The sequence below is a fragment of the Vombatus ursinus genome, unplaced genomic scaffold (genome assembly GCF_900497805.2).
Source record: "Vombatus ursinus unplaced genomic scaffold, bare-nosed wombat genome assembly UNPS02014793.1, whole genome shotgun sequence".
In the NCBI taxonomy this organism is placed as follows: Eukaryota; Metazoa; Chordata; class Mammalia; order Diprotodontia; family Vombatidae; genus Vombatus; species Vombatus ursinus.
Genome location: NW_020954571.1, coordinates 10,403,156 through 10,420,323, shown reverse-complemented (window position 1 = coordinate 10,420,323; position 17,168 = coordinate 10,403,156). Strand labels below are relative to the sequence as shown.

At 40.7% G+C, this 17,168-nt stretch overlaps 1 long non-coding RNA gene across 5 annotated transcripts in view; it reads left to right on the top strand.

Moving 5' to 3' along the window:
- LOC114048410 overlaps positions 1–17,168 on the top strand; it is a 109,351-nt gene that overhangs the window by 72,724 nt on the left and 19,459 nt on the right. Inside the window, exons 2-3 of one of the 5 annotated variants that reach the window (XR_003569753.1) lie at positions 9,622–9,669; positions 13,602–13,670. The exons of 1 other annotated variant lie outside the window; for it this stretch is intronic. This is a non-coding gene — a long non-coding RNA (uncharacterized LOC114048410). Of the gene's footprint in view, positions 1–1,082; positions 1,179–9,621; positions 9,670–13,490; positions 13,671–17,168 lie in introns of those variants that run through there. 3 more of the 5 variants (XR_003569751.1, XR_003569750.1, XR_003569755.1) reach the window with 3 other exon arrangements.

Sequence of the window (17,168 nt, the reverse complement as noted above, 5' to 3'; positions counted from 1 at the left end):
AGGGTAAGGGGTAGGCTAGGGGTGGGGTGGGTGGATGAGTGGAATATTCCCTAGAAGAACACTTGTAGCCAGTATATTGAACTTGCTCATTTGGTGAGGGGATTTGAAAGTTTCCATTGTTCCATGTAGTTGACCTCCTTTGGTTGAGTCTGCTTTTAAGAAATATCATTAATGTAACAGGACAGAAAACGCTCCTTTTCAGATAACCCTTGGGTTATGCTGGGCATATGGAGTTGGTTAGTGAGAAGACACATAGCTGGTCAGCCCTTGACTGAAGAGCATGGGGAGCGGGGGTGGTGGAATTGAAATTCCAGACCCATAGGCACAACTTCACATAGGTTTGGGGGCTCCTTTGGCTTAGTTTGACTGATGGATATTTGTGGAGCATTTCCTATATGACGGGAGCTGGATAAAGTGCTTCGGCTCCAGGCACCCATCAGGCCTGATGCCTCAGTCTGTAACTGGGAAAGCCTGTGGTACCTGAAGCTCCTGGTCCTTCCTCTCCCACTTAGACTCAGAATGACATCCAAAGCAAAGCTTCATCTCCCAAGCCAGGAAGCCGGGGTCTTCCTGACCTTCCTAGGGATGCTCAAAAACTGCCACAGAAAGAGGAAATGCCCAGCTCCCTGGCTAGTGAGCTGAGTGGGAGGAGAGAGCAGGGGGTGGAGAGAGCCATGCCTAGTTCTGTAGCAACCACATAAATATCAGAGCTGTCTGTGCATGTCTCTTCCTTTCACTAGAGGTTGCTCACTTTCACTTCTTGCCTCCTTTCAGGGTTGTTTCAGCTTATTTGACAGCTGTGTGAGTGTGTGTGTATGTGTGTGTGTGTGTGTGTTCATGTGCACGTGTGAGCACGCAAGCTAGCGTGCCTGTGCGTGCAGAGGAGGGAGCAGAGGAGAGACCCAGGCAAGGCTCCAGCTGCTAGGAAAAACTGACCACCAGCTTTCAGGAACAGCACGCCCCTAATGGACCGGGTGTCTATCAGCTACAGAGAGCCTTGTGCGGCTCCTCCTCCCCCGCTGCCCAGCTGCCTTCCTGCTAATGCTGCTCTAATTAACAGCAGCCTGGAGAGGCTGAAGCCTGGGCAGCAGGAGAGCATGATTTTATCCAATAGATTCATGTCTCTGGCTTGGGAGCCAGGAGAAAAACCCCTTTCATATTGCCAGATCAATAAGCAGGTGGGTTTTCTATTTCTTTCCCATTTCTAGATTTTTCCTTTCAAAACCCTTTCCAGTACTTGTTACTTCTCCCCACATCTACTCAGTCTCTCCTCACGTGATGATGAGTTTCCCTAACTCCTTGGTTTTTGCATCATCTTCCTGCCCCCACCCCTGCTTCTTCTACCCAACTTGCTTCTGCAGAGGGTGAGAGCTTGGTGGCCTTCTTTCAGTTAGTGGTGAGGCCACATCCTGGGGAGGCCAGATACTTTCCTTGGATCCAGCGTTCAGGCCCTTGCAAACTCTGGACTCTTGGGTAATGAGTGACCAGGGAACACTCTTTCCATGTGCCAATGGCACACCATTAGCTCTCGTGCATGAGCTCTATGGGCCTTTTCAGTTCTAATATTCTTTGATTCTATCCATCAGCTCTGAGGGTTGGGGCCTGAAGAAGATTCTCAGTAGACAGATGAACTGTGATGGTTAGACTGGCTCTTTGGGCATTTTTTTTAATTTGCAGAACTCAATAAAATCTTAGGTCTGGGAGGAACTTTAGGGATTGTCTAGTCCAGACATTCTTAACCTGGTATGCACAGATAGATTTCAGGGGGTTGATGAAATTAGAAGGGGAAAAATGTTATTTTCACTAACCTCTGACTGAAATTTAGTGTTTCTTTCAATTATGTTTGTGGGCAAATGTTATTCTGAGAAAGAGTCCACAGGCCTCACCAGATGCCAAAGGGGTCCATGACACAGAAAAGGTTTAAAAGCCCTGATCTAGCCCAACACCCTAATGGTAAGGACAGGGAAGTAGCAGCCTCTACAGAGAAGGAGAATGGCTTGGCAAAGGTCATAGGGGTGCCTGGGAAGCTACAGAGCCCCCCTTTTTTCTCTTCTCTCTTGGTCCCTGCCATCCTTAGCTCCCTTCCATACCTCACTTGGTCTTTCCTGTTCTTGGTACCTCCTTCCATGCTCTTTGGCTTAAGGTAGTTCACCATATTTTCCTAGTCCGTAAAAAAAGCTTCTGCCTTCAAAAGGCGCTGTTCTCAGTTTGTGCCAATTCAGTTCAATAAGCATTTATTAAGTGCCTACTATGTGCAAGGCACTGTGGTACTGGGGATACTAAGACAAAAATGAAAGTCTCCTCCCTCCAGAAGCTTATATTCTACAGTAAGCTGGGGAGGTATAATAGATAGAATGCTGGAGGTGGCATCAGGACAAACCTGTGTTCGAACCCTACCTCTGATAAGGTGTAATCAAAGACAAGTCATTTACCCTTACTAAGCTTCATCTTTATCTTCTGTAAAAAGGAAGATAAGAACACCTGCAGTACCTATGTGAAGGCTATTGTAAGCCTCAAGTGAGATAATCTATGCAAAATGCTATAGGTGTCAGATATTAGTATAGGCCTACCTTGGAGATGCTGCACGTCTACTTCCAGACTACTGCAATAAAGCAAGTCACACATTTTTTGGTTTTCCTGTTCACACAAAAGTTATATTTATACTATACTATAGTCTATTAATTGTGCAATAGTATTATGTCTAAACAAGAATGTATATATCTTAATTAAAAAGTGCTTTATTGCTAAAAAATGCTAGCCATCATCTGAGCCTTCAGTGAGTTGTAATCTTTTTGCTGGTAGAAGGTCTTGCCTTGATGTTGGTGGCTGCTGAAGGTTGGGGTGGCTGTGGCAATTCCTTAAAATAAGGCAGCGATGAAGTTTGCCACATCAGTTAACTCTTCCTTTCATTTGAACACCTGGAGGCTAGTGTTGGGCTATTAATTGGCCTAATGTCAATATTGTTGTGTCTAGACCCAAGAAAAGGGAGAGAGATGGGGAAAGGCTGGTTGGTGGAGCAGTCAGAACACACACAACACTAACTGATTAAGTTGGCCATCTTATATGGGCATGGTTTGTGGTGCTCCAAAACAGTGACAATAGCAACATCAAAGATCACTGATCACAGTTCACCAAAATAGATACAATAAAATGAAAAACTTTGAAATACTGCGAGAATTACCAAAATGTAAACAAAAACACAATGTGAGCATATGCTGTTGAAAAAATGGCACCGATAAACTTGCTCAACACAGGATTGTACAAACCTTCAATTTGTAAAAAATGCAATGTCTGCAAAGTGCAATAAAGCAAAATACAATAGAACAAGGTAGGCCTGTACTGTGGTAAGTCCCTCAGGCATTGGGATCAGGCTAGTCGACTTTTTAACTTAAGCAAACACCACCTACATTTTGAAGGGTTATGCTCCTACCTCATGAGGTTAGGGATAACATCTATTTGCTCTTAACTCTAATGACCAAAAACAGTAGCTGGAAGAGTTCCTTCTGAAGTAAGAAATTAAGGCAGTAAATACTTACAGAAAACCCATGTGGTGCACCGTGCTAGGTAGGCACTAGGTAGGGAGGGATTGGGGAGTAGGGGATAATGCAAAGATGAATGATATTCTCTTGCCTTTAAGAGGCTTAGAATCTAGTGGAGGAGACAAGATACAATCCAGGCAAAGAGCTATAGAAAAAATACAAAATCTGAAAAATAATAAATGAAAGGGATATTGCAAAGTAGCAAGTAGCCAAATGAAGGATAGAGGCAATCAGAAGTCTGTTTTAAGGAGAGGGAAATCATTGCAGTCGGGGCTGATCATGGAACACTTTATGGTGAGGAAGAGATGTAAGCTGGGCTCTGGTGGCTGCGTGGTTTGGACCTTGACATGGAGAGGGAGGGAAGGTGTAGGCAAGTGGATGAGAGCATTACAAAAGCAGCATGATGTAGTACCAAAGAATGCCAGGCTTGTAGTCAACAGAGATCTACCTTTCAATCTCAACTCTAATGCTTATGGCTTGTGTGACCCCCAAGTAGCCTCTTAATTGCTCTGAGCCTCAATTTCCTTATCTGTTAAATAGGACAATAATATTTGCACTGTGTACCTTAGTGAATAATTCTGAAGACCTTACACTAATAGACAAATGTGAGTGGTTATTCTGCCTGTCTGTCTGTCTCTTTTAAAATCTGTATTTGTGATTTCATCGGTGTGGAGAACTCCCTAGTGAAGACACTCTTTCTACCAATGCAGATAAATGACTGTTCCACAATTTATAGTCTTACTAATATGGACATACATTTAACATGATTGCACATATATAAGCCATATCAAATTTCTTACCACTTTAGGGAGGGAGAAAATTTGGAACTCAAAAATTGTTTTAAAATGAATGTTAAAAATTGTCTTCACATGGAATTGGAAAAAATAAATACTATTCAAAAAAAGCCTTATAGTCTTACCAACTTATTTGGGGTTGTGAGATGTTTAAGTGACTTGCCCAGGGTCACATAGCCAAGAAGTGTTGAACTTCTTGAGCGAAGTTGGGTCTCTTTCCACTGTGCCAGACTACTTTTCATTATTTTCATTTTCATTATTGATGTTATTATTCCAAGAAGGGAAGTTGGCAATTTAATCCAATAATTCAGTTTAACAAACACTGAGGTAGGCCCTGGGAATACAAAAATAAAAAGGGAAATGGTCCCTGTTCTCAAGGAGCTTATGTTCTGCCGGGGGAAAATAAGATCTACTGAGACTTGTGAATGTGGAATGTATGCAAAATAATTTGGGGTATGGGTGCGAAGCTAGCTAATAAAGTGGGGGCTGTCAGGGGTTAGGATGAACTTTGAATAGAAGGTAGCACTTGAGGTGAACCTTGAGTAAAGCTAAGGATTTCGAAGATGGATGGCATTCAGGCCTAGGGATAACCAGTATATAGGCCTGAAGGTAGGAGGTGGAATGCCAAGTATGAAGAGCATTAATGAGGCCAGTTTGTCTGGGACTTAGAGTGCATATGGGTGGGTAATGTCAAATAAGTCTTCAGGCAAAGGTACGGAGTCAGGAAAGTGCAAGGTCTTTCTGAAAGATAGTAAGTGAGCCAGTGTGGCCATTGATGAGGCCTTCTTTGGGCAAATGGGGGGGGGGCTTAAGCCAGGGTGGTAGGTTCTGTTTTTAACATCTACTCCGTACCCTGGGAACAATGAAAGGAGGCAGCAGGGTTTAGAGGTCAGCCTTGTTCAGTATTGTTCTGCTTCCCTTTCTTGTACCTGTGAGTATCCTTATTATGGTTTAATGACTATTTCTATTTAAGTTTGACCACATTGGACTGGGTGATCTTTAAGGTTCCTTCCAATCCTGATGTCCTTTGTTCTAAGGTCCCTTCTAACTATAAGATTATATAATTCTGTAAAATAAAACCTTCGAGAAATTATCATAGCCTTACCTAAAGATGGTTCGCTTAGGCTGCTCACTTTTTCCAAAATGTTGTGGAGGAGGCCAGAATTCTGGTATGCCTCTGAATGTGACCATGTGCTGTTTTGCATTTCACTTTCCCAGGCTCAAATGCCCAAGCCTAGACTCGATGTCCTTACCAAGGTTTCACCTTCCTCCAGTAATCTTTGTTCCTCACCCCTTTAGTTTTTAATTTATACTTTTAATTTTCCAAAGTGTTTTCAAATCCATTATTTCATTTGATCTTCTCTATAATTCTGGAATAGGTAAAATTTCAGTATTTCCAAAATTGACGATTTCATTGGTCTGGGCATTTCTTCTATTGGTTTCAGATTGCACCACCTCTTCCACCTGGTAGACATTTTTCAGAAGGTGCTGTGGCCAAAGGGTTCATTGCACCATGGACAACCTGAGGAAGATCTCTAAATTTAGTTAGGCTGATCTTTAGAATGCAAAGGCTACCATTAGGACCATACTTAAAGTCTTTCCAGCCTGGCAGGGCCTTATAGGACTTATACTTTGTTGAAATAACCTTTAAGAGCCCTGGGTCACCTGCATGCCACAATGAGACATCAAAGGAGGTTTTTGGTAGAAAATTTGGGCAAGTATGTGGAATAGCAGTAGAGCACAGGTCAGGAAGACCTGAGTTTGAATCTTGCCTCAGATAATTACTAGCTGTGTGACCTTAGGCAAGTCACTTCTCTGTGACTCAGTTTCCTTATCTGTAAAATGGAGATGATAATAGAACCTACCTCAAAGGTTGTTGTGAGGGGCAATGAGTTGACATATGTAAAGTGCTCAGGCAAGTCTAGAAGAGCTATATAAATGCTAGCTCTTATTATTAGCTATCAGGATAAGTATTGTCTTATTGCTAAAGAAAGGTGAAGTAAATTACCCAACGTTACCAAGCTAATTAGTGGCAGAATCAGGACTAGAACCCAGGTCTTTTGACTTTCATCCAATCCAATTCAATCCAACAAGCATCTACTTATCATGTGCAAAGTACTATGCTAGATACTGGGAATATAAAGAGAAAATGAAAAACAGTCCTTGCCAATTTATAGTTTAGTTGGTGGGGAGAGAAGGCGAGGAAGGATACAACACGTGAATAGTTAATATGTGTATCATAATCTGAGGATGAGGGAGCAAGCACTTACAACCAAGGGGCTTGCTACTGGAGATGGCTCAGGAGTTGAGCCTTAAATACGGCTGATGATTCTACCCAGGTAGTGGTGGGGAGGGCGTGCATTCCAGACAGAGGGAACAGCCTATGCAGAGGCATGAAAGTGGGAAATGGAGTGCTGAGTTCAGGAAAAACAAATAGGCCATTTGGCTAGAACATAGACTACATGAAAGGAAAAAAAGGAGTAATAAGCCTCGAAAGGCAAGCTGGAGCCAGATTGTGAAGGGTTTTAATTGCCAAGCTAAGGAATTTGTATTTTAAGCTAGAGGCAATAGGGAGTTGTTGGAATTTCTTAAGCAGATGAGTGACATGCTTAGATCTGTGCTTCAGGAATATTATTTTGCCAATTTTCTGGAGGATGGGTTGGAGGAAAGAGAGGCTAGATATAAGGAGACCAGTTGGGAGGCCATTGTAACAGTCTTAGCAGGAGGTACATGAGTTACGTTGGTGGCCAGATAAGTGAGGAGAAGGTATGGATGTGTGATATATTGGAAGGTAGAATCAATAAGTTTTGGTGGCTGATTGCTTTGTGAGAAGAGGTGAGTAAGCATGAAGAGTTGAAGATGACTCTGAGGAGGGGAGCCTGGATGACTGGACTGATGGTAGTGCCCTCAACAGAAACAGAAAAATTTGAAGTGTGCGTGTGGGGGGAGATAACAAATTCTGTTCTGGACATGTCGTGTTGAGAGGCCTATGGGACATCCAGGTGCAGATGATGTGGGATTGGACGTTCAGGACAGGAGTCTAGGTCTGGATACACAAACCTGGGGATGAACTGTGTAGAAACAATAAATCCTCTGGCTCTTTCCACCAAATACCTTATAACAATTTTAGAATTGGGCTACTGGTTTTTTGTATGTGTGTCTCTTACTGTCACATTTTTTTGCATTGTTTATCCTAGACTGTGAATGCATTACTTTGTAGTCCTTTATTCTTCAGGGTTTCCAGGGATTCAGCTTATTATTATTATTATTTACAAAACAAAATCCTTGATACTAATTATTTATGTTAATAAATAATAACGTGTGTATACACATCAATGGCATATTGAAACAATGTCTAAATAAGACCTTGTGACTGATAACTATTGTTATTTTTGAGACAGGATCATAGAATTTAGAGCTTGGTAAGAGACCTTAGAAATTCTCAACAAAATGACTATCTAAAGTTGAAAGTGGCCTTGGTGGTCATTTAGTGCTGCTCTATACAGGAATCCCTTCTATATCACCCTTGATATATAGCTTGAGTGCATTGATTGATGGGGCACTCAGAAGAACTCATGTCACTTTTCAATCATTCTACTAATTAGGAAGTCCTTCTTTTATAATATGCCAAAAATATGTCTTCTTATACCTCCTACCCACCAGCTTCGGTTCTGTTCTTTAGAAATACAGAGAGCTTCTCCATGTGAAAGATCTTAGATAGTCAAGGTCACCATGTTCTTCATTACGCTCCCCTTCGCCTCACTCTTCTTCCTATGAACAAGACAACACATCCCCCATAAGGCATGTTTACACGCAGGTCGTCCTCCTTTGGATATAGCTCAGCTTAGCAATATCCCTCTTAAAAGTGGGTGCACAGAATGGAATGCAACATTCCAGATGTATTCAAACCACATGGAGTATTTGAATACTCTAATATCTCCTTTGCCCTAGAAATTGTGTTTCTTTATATTGAAGTCGAAGGCTACATTATCTTTTTCTGGGGGGGGGGGGGGGGTTGACATGTTACATTGTTGACCTATATTGAGTTCTTATTCCACTGAAACCTCTAGGACATTTTTCACGGTTTAAGCTTGGTCTTCTCAACCTTCTGTTTGTGTAGTTGATTTTTTGAACCTTAGTTCAGGACTTTACATTTATGCCAATTAACCTAGTTAGATTTAACTCTTTTCTCCCCAGCCTGTTGAGATCTTTTTTGAACCTTGATACTACCATCCTATGAGGCATCCTTCCAAGCTTAGGGCCATCTTCAAATTTAAGGATATCATCTGTGTGTTCAGCCAAGTCACTAATAGAAAATGTCATCAAATACATTCCAGGCCTCAGCCCTGCTAAGTCTCTTTGTAACACCTCCAAATAGTTGGAAGATGAGAGTTCTTGAATATCCAGGTGCTTGGATAATCTTTGGATGTAACCTGAGAGCCAGGCCAATATAGACTACACAGTTCTACCTTCTTTCTTCTGGGACAGGAGCTGACAAGGAGCTTCTTAGTTGGTTACACCTGGGGTGTTCATCCACACAGAAACACTGAGGGATGAGTCAACCAAATTAAAATGTGTGGAGGGAAGAGGTATAGGAAAAGTGGAGGCAGAGGCCTATGAAGGCTCTTAGAGGGCAAGGCTGTGTCTGAATAACTCTCTTCCTATGGCATCTCATTATGCAAGTGCTTGATAAATGCTTTTTGATGATGGTAATGAATCAGTCAGCAGATTTTTTAAAAAGTGCCTACTGTATGCACAGCCCTTGCTAGGCATGTATGGGAATTAGAGTTCTAAGATATGTTTCTTTCCCTCTAGGAGTTTACAGTCTCTCTTGGGAGACTGAGCAAAAATATGTGAAATGTTAAATGTTGATACATGAGTTAAATAATAACACAAGAGAATGATACAAGAGATGTCACAAGGCATGATTTATTGTGGGATGAGAGCTACAGGCAATAAACGCCATGAATTTCAGCCAGACCTCCCCGTGGCCTGAAGCTTTCATTTCCTCCTCCTCTCCAACTATCCCCCTCAACCATCTTTCCTGTTCCCCCCCCCAATTTGGGTAGCCCATTCAAGCCCTAGAACAAAGAACAGATTAACAACAATCATTTTTCAACTGAATCATGGTTTTAGATTCTACTTGTTATGTGGGTGACCCTAGAGTTGTTTGCTTACCTCTGGGGATAAAAACCTACACTATCCCTTTCTTTGTTATGTGTTAGTCTAGTCTTCCTCTCTGATCTGTAAGTCTGCAAAGTCTACCCATCCTTCTTCTCCCCTGGCAGGCTTCAGCCATTAAGCATGAATGTCTTGTAAAGCTTCATCCAGTCTGGGTAAGTGCACTTCGGCTCATTAACATGATGATTAGAGTGCTGGTCCTTGGGCCAGCTAATGGACAGCAGGCATTCAAAGAATTGTTTGTGAAGATTTCCTCTGAGACATGAATTAGAAGGCTGGAGAGGAGGTATGACTGGGGTGGTAGGAAGGGATTATCTTTTCATAATAGCCATGTACCTTTCTATGTTACCTTGAGATCTACAAAGGTTGTTGGGAACAAGGCAAGATATTATTACCTCCATTTACGGATGAGGACATAGAGTCCCAGAGAGGGTAGGTGATTGCCTAAGTTCACACAACTAATAAATTAAGCAGTAAGCAAATATTAATTAAACACCTACTGTGAGCCAGGCACTTTGCTAGATACTATCAATATGAGGATAAAGATGAAACAGTTCCTGCTCTCAAGGAGCTTACATTCTACTGGGGTCGGGAGACATACACAGAAATCAATATAAGGTTCACATAAGGGAAATATAAGGGATTTGGGGGGGCACTTAGCTTGGGAGATCAGGAAAAGCCTTATGAAATGAGGTCGTACTTAACCTGAGCTTTGTAAAGAGGTAGGAATTCTAAGAGGAAGAAAGATGAGGAGATTCAGTTCCAGGGATGGGACACAGCCAAGGCAAAGGGAGAGTGGAAGGAGATCGATTGGTGTATAAAATAGCAAATAGGTCAGTTTGACTGCCATATAGAGTGTGTGAAAAACCTGGAAAGGTAAGCAGGAGCCATGTTGTAACAGGCTGTAAATGCCAAACAGAGGAATTTGTATCTGATCCTAGAAGCAATAGGGAGCCACTACAGCTTATTGAACAGGGGAGTGGTCTGTGCTTTAGGAAAATCAATTTGGCAGTTGTGTGGAGGATGGATTAGAGAGGAAAGAGATGAGGCAATGAGATCAATTAGGAAGCTATTGCAAGAGTACAGATAAGAACTGATGAGTGCTCAAACTAGGGAGGTGGCCCTGTGAGTGGAGACAAGGGTATGGATGTGAGAGATGCTGTGGAGGTGGAATCAATAAAACTTGGCAGGTTGTAAATCTGGGTGACAGAAAGGATGGTGGGACCCTGGTCAGAAACAGGGAAGTTTGGAAGAAGGGTGGCTTTGGGGAGAAAGAGAATGAGTTCTGTTGAGTTTGAGATACTTACAGGACATCCAGCGGGAAATATCTTATACCTAGATGATGATGCAGGACTAGTACAAAGGAGAGAGTGGGGTTGGATATACAGATCTAGGAGGCATCATCATTTATCTCTATGAACCTCTGAGATCAGATGAGATAACCAAGGGAGAGCATATAGAAAAAGAACTGGGACAGATCCTTGGAGTATTCTCACAATTAGTTGTCAGGAGATGGACGATGATCCTGCAAAGGAAACTGAAGAAGTCAGAGGGGTAGGAAGAGAACCAAGAGAAAGCAGGGTTATAAAAACTCATAGCAGAAGGAATGTCCAGGACGAGAGAGTGATCAAATCCAGCAATGGGCCAAGAGGATGAGGACTGAGAAAAGGCCATCAGATTTGACAATTAAAAGATCATTGGTAGCTTTGGAGAAAGTGGTTTCAGTTAAGTGATAAGGTCAGAAGCCACATTGCCAGGGGCTGAGAGTGAGAAAAAAGAAAGTGGCCACAACAAATATAGACAGCTTTTTCTAGAAGTTTACAATGAAAGGAAGGAGGTGAAAGGATGACAGCTTAAGAAGATACTAGGTTCAAGTGAAGGGTTTTTTTTTTTTTGAGAATGGGCATGTTTGAAGGCAGCAGGGAAGGAAATAGTAGATGGGGAGAGATTGAAGGTTAAAAAGAATGGAAGTATGATTCAGGGGGAATCTGCTATGAGAGATGAGAGAGTAGTTTCAAGGATAAAAACTGAGAAAAGACCATCAAATCTGACAATTGATCATTTGGGAGGAGAAGGGCCCTTACTTCATCAGACACTGGAGTAAAAAAAAGAGAAAATGGAGAATTAATAGCAAAATTTTGAGATGTGGAGTAAGGAAGAAGAGAGAGATCATAATGTGATGACCTCTATTATCTTAATAAAGAGTGAAGTGAAGTCAGACTTGGACCTGGATTCTTTAACTCCAAATACAGTGCTATCTTCATTAAAAAAAAATAACTGGCATTTATAAAGCTTATGTGCTTTAAGGTTTGCAAAGCATTTACATACATATTTGACTCATCACAACTCTGTGAAGTAGGTGCTATTATTATCTCCATTTTATAGATGAGAAAACTGAGGCACAGAGAGTTGAAATGACTTGCCCAGGGTCACATGGATGATAAGTGTCTGAGGCAGGATTCAAACTCACACCTTTTTGATTTCAATTCCTACACTCTATCTACTGCATTATCTATGGATCATCCATTGACCCGAAAGACAAGACATTAAAAGGCAGATACCAGTCTTCTTTGTAGAGCTGGGGGTGGGTGACTATAGGTGTGCAATACTTTATATAATGCCAGACTTTTTATGTGTATTGTTAGTTTTGCCAAACTTAAAAAAAAATCTTTATTATTCTTTATTTTAAGGGGTAGCTCTGGGAACACAAGAGGGAGGGATACATTGGGAAATGTAGATGTAAAAACAAAAGATATCAATACAAATTTATTTTTAAAAAGTATAGAGATCAATGAATACTAGGGCAGGAGGAGGAGACCTTAAAAATTCATACAATTTTAAATCTAGATGGATCTTAGATGACATTTAGTCCAACCTCTTTTTTCATGCATATTTACTTAAGATATTCCAGATTGTAGAATGGAGAAAGAGTTGGGAAGCAGTCCTCCTGATTTTCTAGTCTATTTCCTTCATTTTATAAAGTAGGAAACTGAGGCCCAGAAAAATCTACCCAAGGTCACAAAGCAAGTTAGCTGCCTTTTTTATTCTTAATAATTTCCAGAGAAGTATCTTCCGCAAGCAAATTCCCTAACTTGTCTCTATCCCTACCACACTATGAATTTAATATGCTCATCTTGAAGCAGCTAGGGTGCAGTGGCAGGGAAAGCACTGACATTGGAATTGGAGGACTGGAATTCAAATCCCAGTTTTGTCATTTATTTGCTTTGTGATTCTGGGCAAGCCATTGTGGTTTGGTAGGGAAAGGACTGGGTCTGGAGTCAGAAGAGTGGGGTTCCACCACTCTCTCTGATATTTACTAGTTCTATGACCCCACATGAGTTTCTTCCCTTGTCTAGATGTGTTTCCTCATTTGACAAATGAAGGGTTTGAATTCTATGATTTCTAAGGTTTCTCCCCACACCCGGGCACCTAGCTCACACATCCTATGCCAGAAAAGGAGTGAATGATTTAAACTTATTGGAATAAATGTGTACAGTACCTTCTGCAAGTGAAGGGGCTTGGCTATAAAAGGTCATAGGGCAGTAATTTGTGTCCTGCTTATTTTCAAGTCAGTAGGCTTACCAGCCACCATGGCATTATGGGGACACTGCCCCTAAGCAATACTATATTTCATTTTAGGCAAAATTGCCATCTTCTTTTCTTTCTATTTTTTTTTCTCTTAACTCTCCCAGCTCCCTATTCATTATAAACTGGAACAAAACACATGATAAACTAATCCACAATAAGTTATTAGTGAAGTAAGTAAGAGTCATTAATTTTATTCCTCATAGGTGCTTTTGCATCTTTTTTTAAAAAAAGGTTTATTTGTTGACTTTTGTTTTCACACCATGGTTATTTCCCCTTAATACAAACTCCCATCAAACCCTTCCATATAAGATAAGAAGAAAGCATTCAAGCAAAGTCAACTGACACCACCACCATGTCTGATTGTGTATGCCATATTCTACCCCTGCAGGTCCCATCCCATTGCTGAAAGAGGGAAAGTGTGTTTTCTTACCAGTGCTGGGTTGTTCACTACATTCGTCAAATTCCAAATACTTCTCAATGTTTTTATTACTTTCATCAGACTGGGAGCATCCTGAGGACAAGGATTATTTCCCCTTCTTTGCATCCACAGAGCAGTACCTGGCCTGTAGTAAGTTCTTCAAGAATGTTTGTTTTTGGCTAAATATAGAAATGTTGTACATGATTGCACGTGTATTACCTAAATCAAATTGCTTGCCTTCTCAAGAAATGATCAGGTGAGGCAGGGAGGGAGAGAATCTGGAACTCAAAATTTTAAAAAGTGAATGTTAAAAATTTTTGTTTACAGGAGGCGGAGCCAAGATGGTGGAGTAAAAGCAGTGACTTGCTTGAGCTCTCCCCCAAACCCCTCCAAATACCTGTAAAAAATTTTTGTTTACATGTAATTGACAAAATTGCTTGTTGACTGTTGTTTACTGATGTTTTGCTTGTCATTGTGTATATTGTTCTCTTGATCCTGCTTCCTTCATTTTGCACCACATCATGAGTCTTCCCATGTTTTTCTGAATTTCTCCTGTTTGTCATTCTTATGGCATAATAACCTGGAACATTCATATCTCCCAATTTGTTCGGCCATTCCCCTGTTTCTACATTTTAGAAGAGAAGGAGGATGGAGAAGACAATAGATTTGTTAATGGTATAATTTCAGGCACCATGACAGAACAATGAAAGAGATGTTGTTGGAGATGGGGTGACCTCCCCAGGACTCTTCATATGCTGTGACAGAGTAGATCAGTAGTAATCTACTGATTCTCTAATTGACCACATGCTCAGGGTCACATGTAGGAATCTTTTATTAACAAAGTCCCATTATTATTAGGGGATATAGTCAGATACGAGCAACTGGAGAAGACGGGGATAGCTAAGACTCAGGCCTTTTTATGGAGGTGCACTGTCCAAGTGTGGTTTTGATGCTGGCTGAAGGTAGCTGACTTGCTTTGGGTATAGAGAAGGGGGTAATAAAGTAGGCAGATAGGGTGTCATTAGGAATGACTGGGGTTTGTCAAGGAGGAATGTCACAATCATTTGGAAGGCGGTCTCTCCTTTTTTTTGCACTAAAGGTCCGGGAGTAGGGCCATGCCTATGATGGTGATATCTGCTGATGATACTCAAGTTAGAAATATTGGGAATACCTTAAGTGACATATATCATCTTTAGGAGGACTTAAGCACATTAAAGGAGGGACCTGTGAAGCAGTTGATGGGTTTCTAAGTGTAGGCAGATGGGCAGCGGATGTACTTTGGATTCCTTTAAAATTAAAGCAGGCATACCATTATTCTTCTGCTAACAGAGACTCAGCAGCTTTGTGAAGTAGTGAGTTCCCGGTCCTAGTGAATATTCAAGCCAGAGAAACTGGATGACCACTTCTCAGGTCTGGTGTAGTAGAAATTACTATGTGACATGGGAGGCTGGATTCAAAGATTTCTAAGGACCTTTTTCAACTCAGAGATTCAGTCTGTTAAAGGTCTGGAGATGAAATTGAGCCTAGGATCCCAATATTTCTAAAGCAATCATGATTATCCTAAAATTATAGAATATTTGAGCTGAAAGAAACCTTAGAGAAAATCTAAAATTTATTTAATCCAGTGCCCCTCGTTCTATATTTGTAAACATTGAGATCCAGTTAGGTAGAGGGATGATCAAAGTTACTGTCACAGGGCTAGTTGGGAGAGGAGCCAGGACTAGGACTCAGATTCTCAGATTCCTGGTCCAGACTCTTTCTACCAAGCCATGAGATCTTCCTCAGGGAGATCTGAATGAGATGCTCTCTGGTGGGCAGCCTGATGGATTCTTTCTGACCATCCAGAGGAGAATGTTTTCTCCTTTCTCTAGGATCCAACCCTGCATGGCTGTCATTCTTAGTACTTCGCATTCTTTGATCAGGAACTTAACAAACACTACATCCAAATTAGAAGGAAGTAATGCTGTCACCAGCCCATTTTACAGAAGATGAAAATGAGGCACAAAGACATTAGGTTTGTTTAGAACTTTGGTATTGGATTCAAAATGCTCCTAATACACCCTTGGTTCTCAATTTCACACTCTCACCTGTAGGGACACTCCACTGCAATGGGGGGTGAGATGCCTTTGTAGTATGTTTGTGATATAGTTTGTGTGTGTATATATAGCTATGTTAATAATTGTTTTTATGCATCTTTCTTCTTCAGATATTCCAAGCATCAGTAATTTTATCCATGTAGGTGCTCACTCTCTGATTTTATCATTATAGGTACTCTGTTGGCTAACACAGATTGTGACCCCTCCACACCTTTGTAGGCCTTCTTGAGTTGCTGAAGTTCACTACCTGGTGGTCACCCTTCTGGTGATAAGCCTCGATACATTTAGCAAGGCTGGTCCTGGAGTGTGATGTAGTGGAAAGAGTACTAGGCCTGGAGTCAGGAGAGACCTGGGTTCAAGTGAAACCTCCAACACTTACTTGATGTGTAACTTCTCTGAGTCTCAGTTTTCTCACTTATAATACTTACATTATGTCTTTCCCAGTGTTATTTTGCACTCAAACAAAATAATGTTTTTTAGTGCTTTCCAAACCTTTAAGTGCTACATAAATGTCATCTATTATTATGATAGGCACAGAATCAAATGCCAGTCCTAAATTCGAAGACTTTCTTTTAAAAGAAATATTTGTTTATTTACTGAAAATTTCCCCCAATTACATGTAAAAACAATTAAAAGACTTTTTCAATCTTGATAGAATATGCTAGACAACATTAATGTATATGTACCAAAGAACATAGTGTCAAAGCTCTTAGAGGGAAAACTAACCAAATTATAGAAAGACATTAGTATTAAACCAATAGTGGCAGGAGAGTTTAACATTCTTCTTTTACAGGTAGGTAAATCTATAGAAAGAGAGATAAGAAGGAAAATATAAAGATAAACAATGTTGGAAAAAATGGAAAGAACTTTGGTTATTTTTTTAATGGAAATATTAAAGAATATACACATTCTTCAACATCCTATGATACATTTACAAAAATTGATCATTTGCTAAAGCATAAAGAACCTGACAGAGCTTGTGCTCCATTGGCTTAGCCTTTAAAAATCCAACGTCATCTTTGTGCCAAAATGAGGCATCAGAGGAAGAAATTAGTAAAGTACAAATTTATTAGTAGATTTCATTTTTCAGAGATAATGGGTGGTTGGTAGGTAAGAGATGTCATTGGATGGCCGATGCGGTAAAATGAATTGCTCTGCCTTTGTATAAAAATCAAAATGTGTCCATATAGGAGACAGGATACAGTTAAGCAAAGAGAGCAGTCCATTCAGGAGAAGCTGGGGACCAGAGTAGAGCTTATGCTCAGCCAGGATGACTGTTTAGGAGTGCATCTTATCTTGAATGGGAGAGAGAACAAGGAAATCAGATAAACTCTGCTACTTTTGAGAATAAAGGTTGGGGGGAAAAGCAAGGGCAAGAACAGCTCAACTTGAACCAGAAGTAGAATGAGAAGTAGAACTATAAATATATATAAATACATATGTATATATATATATGTATACACACATATGTGTGTATACATACATATACATACATACACATATACATCTATCTATCTATCTATCTATCTATCTATCTATCTATCTATCTATC